The 11,533-nt window shown below is 34.9% G+C and overlaps 1 non-coding gene across 1 annotated transcript; it reads right to left on the bottom strand.

Annotated features, from left to right (window-relative positions):
- Window positions 1-6,236: 6,236 nt before the first annotated feature.
- On the bottom strand, window positions 6,237-6,338 carry LOC122110121. The gene has a single exon (XR_006147824.1). It is a non-coding gene; the product is annotated as a U6 spliceosomal RNA (small nuclear RNA).
- Window positions 6,339-11,533: the final 5,195 nt, after the last annotated feature.

Genomic DNA, 11,533 nt, shown 5'->3' on the forward strand with positions numbered 1-11,533 from the left:
CCACTTCTTGGCATTTACCCAAGTGATCACAAACAAGATCACACTAAAGCTACCAGAACAATTATGTTCATCACAGTATTATTTATCATGGCTAGGATAAAGAATCAACCCAGATGCTCCTCAGTAGATCAATGGATCAAGAGAATGTCACACACACACACACACACACACACACACACACACACACACACACACACACACACACATGGAATACTATGCTTCCATCAGAAAGAATGATAACACGTCATTTGTATTGATATGGAAGATCTTGGGGAAAAATCATATTAAGTTATGTAAGCCAAACTTAAAGAAACATAGGTCCCATGGTTTCCCTTATTTGGAATTATTAGTTTACATCTAGGATAATCTCATGTATTTAAATTTGACATTTTGTTCTATGTTGAGCATACAACGTTATTGCTACCTTGTTTGTTATTTCTGCAAACAGGCAGGTATATTTAAAGAATTACGTTCATGTCATCCATTACTGAAGGAAGAATATCTAAAAGAGCAGCCCTTACAAGGAAGAACAACTCTTACTCATTTAGCTTCATTCCTATCTTAGGCCAGTGTTGTCCTCTGTACATTCATGTTGTACATTAAAATTGTATACTTGGTCATCCTGTATATTTACTATCTTCTACATTGTGACCTAAATGCCCCAGCAATTCCAGTTTGCTTTACTTTAAAAAAAAATTCTCTCATAATGATTGAGGTTGGTGTGTGTGTGTGTGTGTGTAGTTTTACAAATATCAGAAGACAACATTTTTCTTCATTTAGAATACATCTTTCAGGTCATTGTAAGTTATGCCTAATTGGAGAAATCTCTTGCTATTTTAAAGATGAAACAGAAAAATATATTTGTGCATGCACACAGTTGCTTTATTAGTCTGTCGTTGAACACTTAACTTCTATTTATATCTGGGCGGCTGTTGTGAACAATGTGAATAACAAACAACTACAGATATATTTACGAGTTACCCAGAGAGAAATAATCAAATGATTGATGTGTCAGATGATATTTCAACTTTGCATTTCTTTAGAAAACTGCAAAGTACTTTCTACAATGAGAATACTAACCTGTATTTTGACCAAGAGTGTAGAAAATTTCCTTTTCTCACACTCTCACTAACATTATTACATTTTGAGTTTTTTAAGGGCAGGTTTTAACTATGTGCAGAAGAACCCCAGACTGGCCTTAGACTCAAATCCTCTTACTCCAAACTGCTAAATGCTTGGAATTATAAGCCTTTTCCACCACACCTGGTTCCTTAGATTTTTTTTTGATAAGATTTATAATAGTTATGAAGTAGTATCATAGTAATTTTCAATTGCATTTCTCTAATGACTTCTGTTCACAAAGCATTAACCCAGCATAGAAGTGGTATTAAAAACTACTTTGTAAACACACTAGCACTTTTCAGGGCATTTTGGAAAACGTGTCTATTCAGAACTTTTGTCCATTTTTAATCGTTTCTTATTTATCTCATCTTTAATCTCTCTATATAAAATCAATACTTAATTCAATATAGTAGAAAGGAAAAAATTAAGCAACTCCTAACATTTTTCAATTTTCAATAATATATTATTTAAATCATTTTCTGTTTACACTTAAGACTATATAAATAAATTTAGTTAGACCTTTTACAAGGCTATATGTATTTTATTTGTGTTTCATTCATGACTTTTTCCAAAGCTTGTGTGTCTAATTTTTCTAGGTTTCTTTCAGTCTCATGTAGTTCAGATTTCAAACTGAAGTATAAATTGAAAAACGCAAAAAAAAAAAATAATAAAAATAATAGAGTTCCTCTCATCTGATGATGTCTCTACAAGTATGAGGAAAAAGTTCAATCTTCTATGGACCTTTGTTTGGCTATCAAAAAGAGAATTAATTCTTCTAGGTCTTCCCTATTTTTTCAATTTAACTTAAATGATGTAAAACACAATATACTACTCAGAGACTTTTACCTTTTCATCAGTTTTGCACATTTTCATATTGACTTCACCTCAGTCTACAACATTCCTTCATTATTCTGTCCCTGATGTTTTTATACTGCCAAGACATAATAAAACCAGTTTGATTTACAGCATGAGAAGGTATCCACCTGGCTGATTTTGAAGCAGAGCATGGTCAATAGAGAACAGTCCTTCTGCTTTTCTCATTACATGTAATGGCTTCTGTAATACTTATTGCATTCTATTTACTATTTAAAAAAAAACTGCTGGCTAGTTTGTGATCATTTGGTTAAATACCCCAAAGTGGTATTGCTGGATCATAGAGGAGCTCTACGTGGAGTCTTTGGAGGAACCTCAATACTACTTTCCAAAGCTGTTGAACAATAGTACAATTGAACAATAGTAATGCATTAAGGTTCCCTTCTGTCCACATCCCTTCCAGCATCTGCTGTTATTAGAGTTCTTGATCATAGCCATTCTAACTGGGGTAATATGGTATCTCAATGTTGTTTTGATTTGCATTTCTTTTATGGCTAGAGAAGTTGAGCATTTCTTCATGTGTCTATTGGCCATCCTCCTTTCCTCTTCAGAGAAGTTTCTCTTTAAGTCTTTAGCTCAATTATTTATTGAGCAGTTGTTTCTTTGAGGATTTGTCGTTGGGGGATTTAATTTTTTTGAGTTCCAGGTATATTTTAGATATGAGACCCTTGTCCGTTACCAACACAACTATGTTTATTGCAGCATTATTTACCATGGCTACGATATGGAACAAACCCAGATGAAAGGATGAAGAAAATGTGATATATATACACAATGGAATTCTGTGCCACCATGAGAAAGAATGACATTGCCCCATTTGTTAGGAAGTGGAAAGACATGGAAAAATTATATTAAGTGAATTAAGCCAGGCCCCAAAAAACATAGGTCCCATGGTTTACCTTATTTGCAATAACTAGTATATATCTGAGACAAGCAGAAAAGGTCAAATAAGTTGATGTTAGGTAAAATGAACCCCAAGATAAGGATTCATTTTTTTTCTTTATTGCAATTGTTTCGAACATTTATAAGATATTTTTTTTGTTGATTTGTATGTCCATCCTCCATGGTGTAACCCATGCTTTCACTGGATTTGATGTTTGTATAATTTGTGGAGGGGAAGGGAAAAAACAAATCGTTTAAATAGGGATGCAGGTGGACTCATTACAATAATGAGATATACAAGTCCTTATGTCGAAAAACAAACTTTACATCTTTGGTGGGAGGGGGGGTTGGTGGGATGAGGGGTTTGGGGGAGATGGGAAGGGATGGGAACAGGAAACAAAGAGGAGGCAACAATGCTTGATAAAAAATATACTCATTATCTTGCCCATGTAATTGTAAGCTCATTCCTAGAAGTTTATGTTAAGTTTTTCACATTTTATTTCTCTTAATTCTTAAGAAAACATTTGCTATAATTCTAATATTATTACCATTTTAGTGTTAGGAAATATTGTAATTAAAGGCACTAAATGCATGGCCCAAAGACACACAGTGGGGAAGGAAATGAGTGAAAATTTCCAAAAGTCAGCAATAAAAACAGTAGGTAAAATCCTCTCCATTCCCTTACACTCTTAATTCAATATTCATGTTGTCCAAGAAATAATAGCATAGCAATTATTGCCAACAGTAATCGTTTTCTGTCACATTTTTCTTCAACACAGACTGTGTTGGTGACATTGGGTTATCATGCTCAGACCTCAAATTGAGGTCTAAAGAGAGACAAATTTCTTCTGTTCCACAGTTCCAGTATACGTTTTAAAAAGTACTAAAATTATCCGGTAGCTGGTGGCTCATGCCTATAATCCTGGCTACAGAGGAAGCTGAGATCCGAGGATTGCACTTCAAAGCCAGCCCAGGCTGGAAAGTCTATGAGACTCTTATCTCCAATAAACCACTAGGAAAGCCAAAGTGGCACTGTCGCTCAAGGGGTAGAGCGCTCGCCTTCAGCTGAAAGGCGCAGGGACAGCGCCCAAGCCCAGAGTTCAAGCCACATGACCGATAAAAAAAAAAGGATTAAACTTTTAAATACCATCACTTACTGTCTTTTAAGAATCCAAAAATGAAATAAATTCACATATAATCACTCCAAAATGCTGTAAAAGCTGGAGATGATAAACAAGCCTCTATGAAGTTAATTTTCTTCTATTTTTTAAAGTATTCTGAAAGCCTTGTGCTGGTTGGTCATACCTGTAATCCTGTCTACACGGGTATCTGCTCAGGAACCGGAGATCTGTGGATAACCGTTGGAAGCCAATCAGGACAAAAATATTCATGAGATTTTTTTTTAATTAATGAACTAGCAAAGAGCCAAGAATGGAGATGTAGCTTATATAATAGCTCATCAACCTAGAGAGGAATAGCCTAGCGAGACCTTGATGCACTGAATTCAAACTCTGAGAATGAAAATGCGCAGGCACGCACATACACACACACACACACACACACACACACACACACACACACACTCACACACACGCACACACACACATTTATTCAAAATATATTCATATCAGTGTTTTGCATTAATTTCTTTGTTAACGATATTATATGGGTAAAATAGGGGTAATATTCTCTTCCATCCCAGAACATTTTTATGTTTTTTATTGTAAAAGTACTGTACAGAGTGGTTACAGTTACATGAAAAAGGTAATGAATACATTTCCTATCAAGCATTGTTACCTTCTCCTTTGTTTTCCCCCACCATCCCTTCCTTCCCACCTCCACAAGTACACTGCCCTGCCCCCACCCCGCCTAAATTGTAAAGTTTGTTTTTCAACGTACTCTCTTGTGCATAACATTGGTGCAATGGGTCATACTGTATCCTTATTTAAGCATTTTGTTTTTTTCCTTTTCCATACCCAAATTAGAGAAGTGTATATACAAGATGGAGGTACACCAACATCAGATACAGAGAAAACAGGGGTTTAACTGTGGGGGATGCACATATAAAAAAAATCACATCGTACATTATAAATACATTAGAAACAACAGAAACAAATAAAAAACCACTTGTGTCCCTATCTTGGGGTTCATTTACCTTAACATCATTTTATCTAGTCATATGCGCATGCTTTTGACCTTTTCTCTTTTTTTAATTGTGAAAATACCATACAGAGGAGTTACAATTACCTGGAAAAGGTAATGAGTACATTTCTTATCAAGTATTGTTGCCTCCTCCTTTTTTTCGCCTTACCATACCTTCTTTGTTTATCCCAGACATACATTAGTTATTGCAAATAAAGGATACCATAGGATCTATGCTTCTTTTTTTTATTGTGAAAATAGCATACAGAGGGGTTACAATTACATGGGCAAGATAATGAGTACATTTCTTATCAAGCATTGTTGGCTCCTCTTTGCTTCCCCTTCCCATCCCTTCCCATACTCCCACACTTCCCCCACCCGGTCCTCCTCCCCCCAAAGTTGTAAAGTTCATTTTTTTACATAATGACTTGTACATCTAATTGTTGCAATGGGTCCACCTGCATCCCTAGTTAAACGAATTGTTTTTTTTCCCTTCCCCTCCGCAAATTATACCAACATCAAATGCAGTGAAACATGGGTTATACCTTGGGGGAGGGACATACAAAGCAACATAGAAATCTTCTTATAAATATGTTAGAAAAATTGCATGAAAGGAAAAAAACAAAAAACAAAAAAAACATTTGAATACTTATCTTGGGGTTCATTCCCCTAACATCAACTTATCTGAACTTTTCTGCTTGTATCAGACACATACTAGTTATTGCAAATAAGGAAAACATGGGATCTATGTTTCCTTGGGCCTGGCTTACTTCACTTCCTTGGGCCTGGCTTAATTTACTTAATATAATTTTTTCCAAGTCTTTCCATTTCCTAACAAACTGGGTGATGCCATTCTTTCTGATACAGGCATAGAAATCCAGTACACACACACACACACACACACACACACACACACACACACACACACATTTTCTTGATCCATTCGTTTAGTGTGGGGCATCGGGTTTGGTTATGTAGCTTAGCTATGGTAAATAATGCTGCAATGAACATAGTTTTGCTAGTAGTTTTAGTATGGTCTTGTTTGTGATCATTTGGGTGAATGCCCAAAATGAGATTGCTGGGTCTTAGGGGTGCTCTGTGTAGTCTTTTGAGGAACCTCCATACTACTTTCCAAAGCCTTTGAACAAGTTTAAACTCCCAACAACAATGCATTAAGGTTCCTTTCTGTCCACATCCCCTCCAGCATCTGTTCTTTTAAAAATCTGGAATGCTTCACGAACTTGCGTGTCATCCTCAGTCAGGGGCTATTCTTCTTTTTATTGTTCCAATGTTAGTGTATGTGCTACCGAATTGAGCACAGAACATTTTTTATATATAAAGTGTAATTGATTTTCTTAAACTAGACAATTCCACAAAAATTAAATTCAAAAGAATTGTCGTGAAATTTTAGAACAATGAATTTCTTACATAAGAACACTTTTAAGAATAAAGTCAAGATTGACATGTCAAAAACAAAATAATTCCAGTTATTTATTGTTCAACGGATGTGTAGGGGGAGGAATTCAATTATTCTGTACAAGGAACCTGTCATAATGAACACTATAGATAGTGTTAAGGTTTGTTAAAAGTTTTAATGTTTTCAATATGTTTAATTGTGGGAATTTGCTCATATATGCCAAAATTAAGACTATTTAGCAGATTGTAAAACATTTCCATAAAGCATTTAAGATTCATGGTAGCAGTCATATACTACTAAGTATGTACATTTCAGAGTTTATAGAAACTTTACTAATGAGAAGTTGCAAAGTGTTTGTGTAAAGAAGCAGAGTGAAGATTTAAGATATTAACTTCACAGTTTCTGTCAAAATTTAAGGACTTCCTTACTTTATATGTTAGTGAGGAACAAATGATGGTAGAAGCCATATACAAATGATGAGATGAACCATAAATAATAATCTTATTGGATAACTTTAAATGCTACTCATAGCCTATAAAATTCTTGTTGAACATCATAGACTTAGACAGTTTTAAATGTACAGCAATATAAGAAAATAATAAATCGAATATGTAGCATATTTCAAATACTGGAAACAGTGGTAAATGTTTTGTTTTTTATTTTATTAATCATTAATATTTATGTATTGGTTTTCCTTATTTGTAGCATTGTTTTCCTTGTTGTAATATAATACAACTTTTTGTAAGCCATCATTAAGAAGTACTTTGAGAATGTTATTGAGATGGCCACATCGTTTTTTATAGGTATATGTGAATTTACAATGAGCAAAATTAGTAAGAAAAAAATATTGATTAAAATTTTATCAATTAGAATCTGAATCAGGAGTGTTGATAAATGTCCACACCTAAAAGCATAGCCCTAGACTGAAGCACTAGTGTTACAATCTTGAGCACACAAAAGTGAGACTGTGTTTTGTTTTGTTTTTCTTTTGTTTTGTTGGTTGTGGGGCTTGAACTCTGGGTCCTGGTTGCTGTCTCTCAGCTCTTCAGCTCAAGGCTAGTGCTACTACTTGAGTCACAGCACCTCTTCCATCTTTTTCTGCTTATGTGGTGCTGAGGAATCAAACCCAGGACCTCATGCATGCAAGGCAACACTCTACACTGAACCACCTTCCCAGCACCTGAGAGACTGTTATAAAAAAAATCATCTAAATAACATTTACTTTCTGCTTTGGGTTATATAATGAAATAAAGAATATCATTTTATGTTTTCTGAATGGTCATACTTCTAAATTTATATTAAATTCAGCCACTTTTTCCTTTTCTTTTTTCTTTCTTTTTTCAATTTTTTAATTTTTTATTGTGAAAATACTGTACAGAGGGGTTACAATTACATGGGCAAGATAATGAGTACATTTCTTATCAAGCATTGCAGCCTCCTCCTTTGTTTCCCATTCCTATCCCTTCTACTTTATCCTTCTCAAAGTCATGTAATATCTCTGAGAGTTTGCTTCTGTAAATATTGTTTTTGCATTGATAATTTATTCTGAGTCATTTTTATTTTTTTTATCAAAATCACTTTATATTTTATGGTTTTTATTGTTTTTTTAAGTGTGAAAATACCAGACAGAGGGGTTACAATTACATGGGCAAGGTAATGAGTACATTTCTTATCAAGCATTGTTGCCTACTCATTTGTTTCCCCTTACTATCCCTTCCCATCTCACCCCCTTTACAACACACTCCCCCTCCCCTTTCCCCAACCCGAAGTTGTAAAATTCGTTTTTCGACATAATGTCTTGTATATCTCATTGGTGCAATGGGTCCACCTGTATCCATATTTAAAAAAAAAATTTCCCTTCCCTCCACAAATTATACCAACCTCAAATACAGCGAAAACAGGGGTTATACCATGCGGGAGGGACATACAAAGTAACAAAGAAATCATTTTATGAATATGTTAGAAATAATTGCAGGAAAGAAGAAAATTTTGAATTCTTATCTTGGGGTTCATTTCACTTAACATAAACTTATGTAACAATTTCTGCGTGTCTCAGACATACACTAGATATTGCAAATAAGGGAAATCATGTTTCTTTGGGCCTAGCTTACTTCACTTAATATGATTTTTTCCAAAGTTTCCATTTCCTAACAAATGGGGCAATATCATTCTTTCAGATACAGACATAGAATTCCATTGTGTATATATACATTTTCTTGATCCATTCATCTACTGAAGGGCATCTGGGTTGGTTCCATATCTTATATATTAATGCTGCAATAAAAATATTTGTGCTGGTAGCTTTAGTATGGTCTTGTTTGTGATCATTTGGGTAAATGCCCAAAAGTGGGATTGTTGGATCATAGGGAAGCTCTATGTGGAGTCTTTGTAGGAACATCCATACTACTTTCCAAAGTGGTTGAACAAGTTTACACTCCCACTAACCATGCATTAAGGTTCCCTTTTGTCCACATGCCCTCCAGCATCTGTTGTTATTAGAGTTCTTGATTATAGCCATTCTAACTTGGGTGAGGTGATATCTCAATGTTGATTGATTTGCATTTCTTTTATGGCTAGGGAGGTTGAGCATTTCTGCATGTGTTTTCCTTCACCCTCCTTTCCTCTTCAGAGAAGTTTCTCTTTATGTCTTAAGCCCACTTATTTATTGGGCAGTATTTTCTTTGAGTATTTGTGTTGGGGGATTTTGATTTCCAGGTCTCTTTTAGATATGAAACCTTTGTAGGTTGTATGACTAGTGAAGATCATCTCGGATTCCCTGGGCTTTCTATTGATCCTGCTAGCTATGTCCTTTGCCATGCAGAAGCTCTGCAATTGCATGCAATCCCATTTGTCCAACCTTTCTTTCATTTGTTGTGTTTCTGGGTCTCTATTAAGAAAATTTCAGCCTGTGCCAAGGAGACCTATGGTTTCTCCTATTCCATCCTGTAATGTTTTCAGAATATCTGTTTTGACTCCGAGGTCTTTGATCCATTTGGAGTTGATCCTGGTACAGGGTGATATATAAGGATCTAGCCTTAATTTTCTACAAGTGATTAACCAATTTTGCCAGTGCCATTTACTGAACAGCCTGTCTTCCTTCGATTTTATATTTTTAGATCCTTTATCAAATATTAGATGATTATGGGTCTGTAGGTTCATTTCTGAGTTTTCAATTCTATTCCATTGTTCCTGAGTTCTTTTCTTGTGACAGTACTAAACTGTTTTAATTACTATGGCTTTGTAGTAGAGTTTGAAATCTGATATTGATATTCCTCCAACAATTTTCTTTCTGTTAAGGATGACTTTTTGCAAATGGGGGTCTTTTGTTGTTCCATATTAATTTTTGGATTGCCTCTTCTATTTCCTTGAAGAATGCGGTTGCAATATTGATAGGTATGGCATTGAACTTGTAGATAGCCTTGGGAAATATTGCTATTTTCACAATGTTCATCCTTCCTATTGAGGAGCATGGGAGGTTTTGATTTCCTTTTTCAGAATTTTAAAGTTTTCATCAGAGAAGTCCTTCACTTCTTTGGTTAAGTTAATTCCTAGGTATTTTATTTTTGTGGGGCTATTACAAATGGAAAAGCTTTCTTGATTTGAGCCATGCTTTTCTCATTGTTGGCATACAGAAAAGCCATTAATTTTTGAGGGTTAATTTTATACCCAGCTATTTTGCCAAAGTTTTGAATCAGCTTGAGTAATTTGGGAGTGGAATCTGTGGGATTCTTTAAGGACAAGATCATGTCATCTGCAAAGAGGGAGAATTGTACTTCTTCTTTCCCTATTTGCATCCCTTTTATTTTGGCATATTGTGTTATTTCTGTAGCTAGGCATTCTAATATTAAATTGAAGAGAAGTGGAGAGAGTGGGCATCCTTGTCTTGCTCCTGAGTTAAGAGGAAATAGCTTTAGTTTTTCACCATTAATTATAATGCTGGCTGTAGGTTTTCCATATACAGCTTTTATTGTATTGAGGAATATTCCATGGATTCCTAATTTTTCCAGAACCTTCATCATAAAGGAGTGTTGGATCTGGTCCAATGCTTTTTCTGCATCTGTTGAGATAACCATGTGGTTTTAATTCTTGCTCTAGTTGATGTGATAAATTATATTTATTGATTTGTGTATATTGAACCAGGTTTGCATCCCTGAAATGAATCCTGTATGATAGTGGTGAATGATTTTTTGGATGAATAGTTGAAGTCGATTGGCCAAAATTTTGTTGAAAAGCTTGGTATCAATGTTCATCAATGAAATGGGTCTATAGTTCTCTTTCTTTGATGATTCCCTGCCTGGTTTGGGCATGAAGGTTATGATGGCTTCATTGAATGAGGTCGGTAGTGAACTTTCTCTTTCAATTTCATTGAAGAGTTGGAGGAGTACTTTGTGTGAGCTCTGTTTTGAAGCTCTTGTACAATTCCGCTGTAAATCCATCTGGTCCTGGGATTTTCTTAGATGGGAGGTCTTTTATTGCTGTGTCTTGATATTGGCCCCTTAAGATGTTTTAACTCATCTTGGTTTAGTATTTGCATGTTGATAATTGCTAACAAAAGGTCCATTTCTGCCAAGTTTTCAAACTTATTAGCATAAAGGTTTGAAAATATTCCTTTATAATGTTCAGAATCTTGGTTGTTTCTGTTTTGATGTTTCCATTCTCACATCTGAGTTTATTTACTTGGGTGTGTTTCTTCTTTTTCTGATAAGATTTGCTAATTGTCTGTCAATTTTGTTAATTTTTGCAAAGAACCAAATCTTTGTTTTGTTGATTCATTCTGTTTTTTGGTTTATTCTAATTTGTTTAATTCTGATTTAATGTTAATTATTTCTTTACATCTATTGAATTGGGGTTTATCTTACTGCTTTTTGTCTAGGTGGTTCAGATGTCTCATTAAATTGTTGCTTTCAGATCTCTCTATTTTGTTGGTGTAGGAACTCAGAGCTATAAATTTGCCTCTGAGTACTGCCTTTGCAGTGTCCCAGAGGAGCTGGTAATTTGTGTGTTCATTTTTGTTGAATATCATGGACATTTGAATTTCCTTTCTAATCTCTTCCCTGAACCCCTGTTTATTTAACAGTGTGTTGTTCAGCCCCCATG

Source organism: Dipodomys spectabilis, unplaced genomic scaffold, assembly GCF_019054845.1.
Source record: "Dipodomys spectabilis isolate Male_0828 unplaced genomic scaffold, ASM1905484v1 ptg000074l, whole genome shotgun sequence".
In the NCBI taxonomy this organism is placed as follows: Eukaryota; Metazoa; Chordata; class Mammalia; order Rodentia; family Heteromyidae; genus Dipodomys; species Dipodomys spectabilis.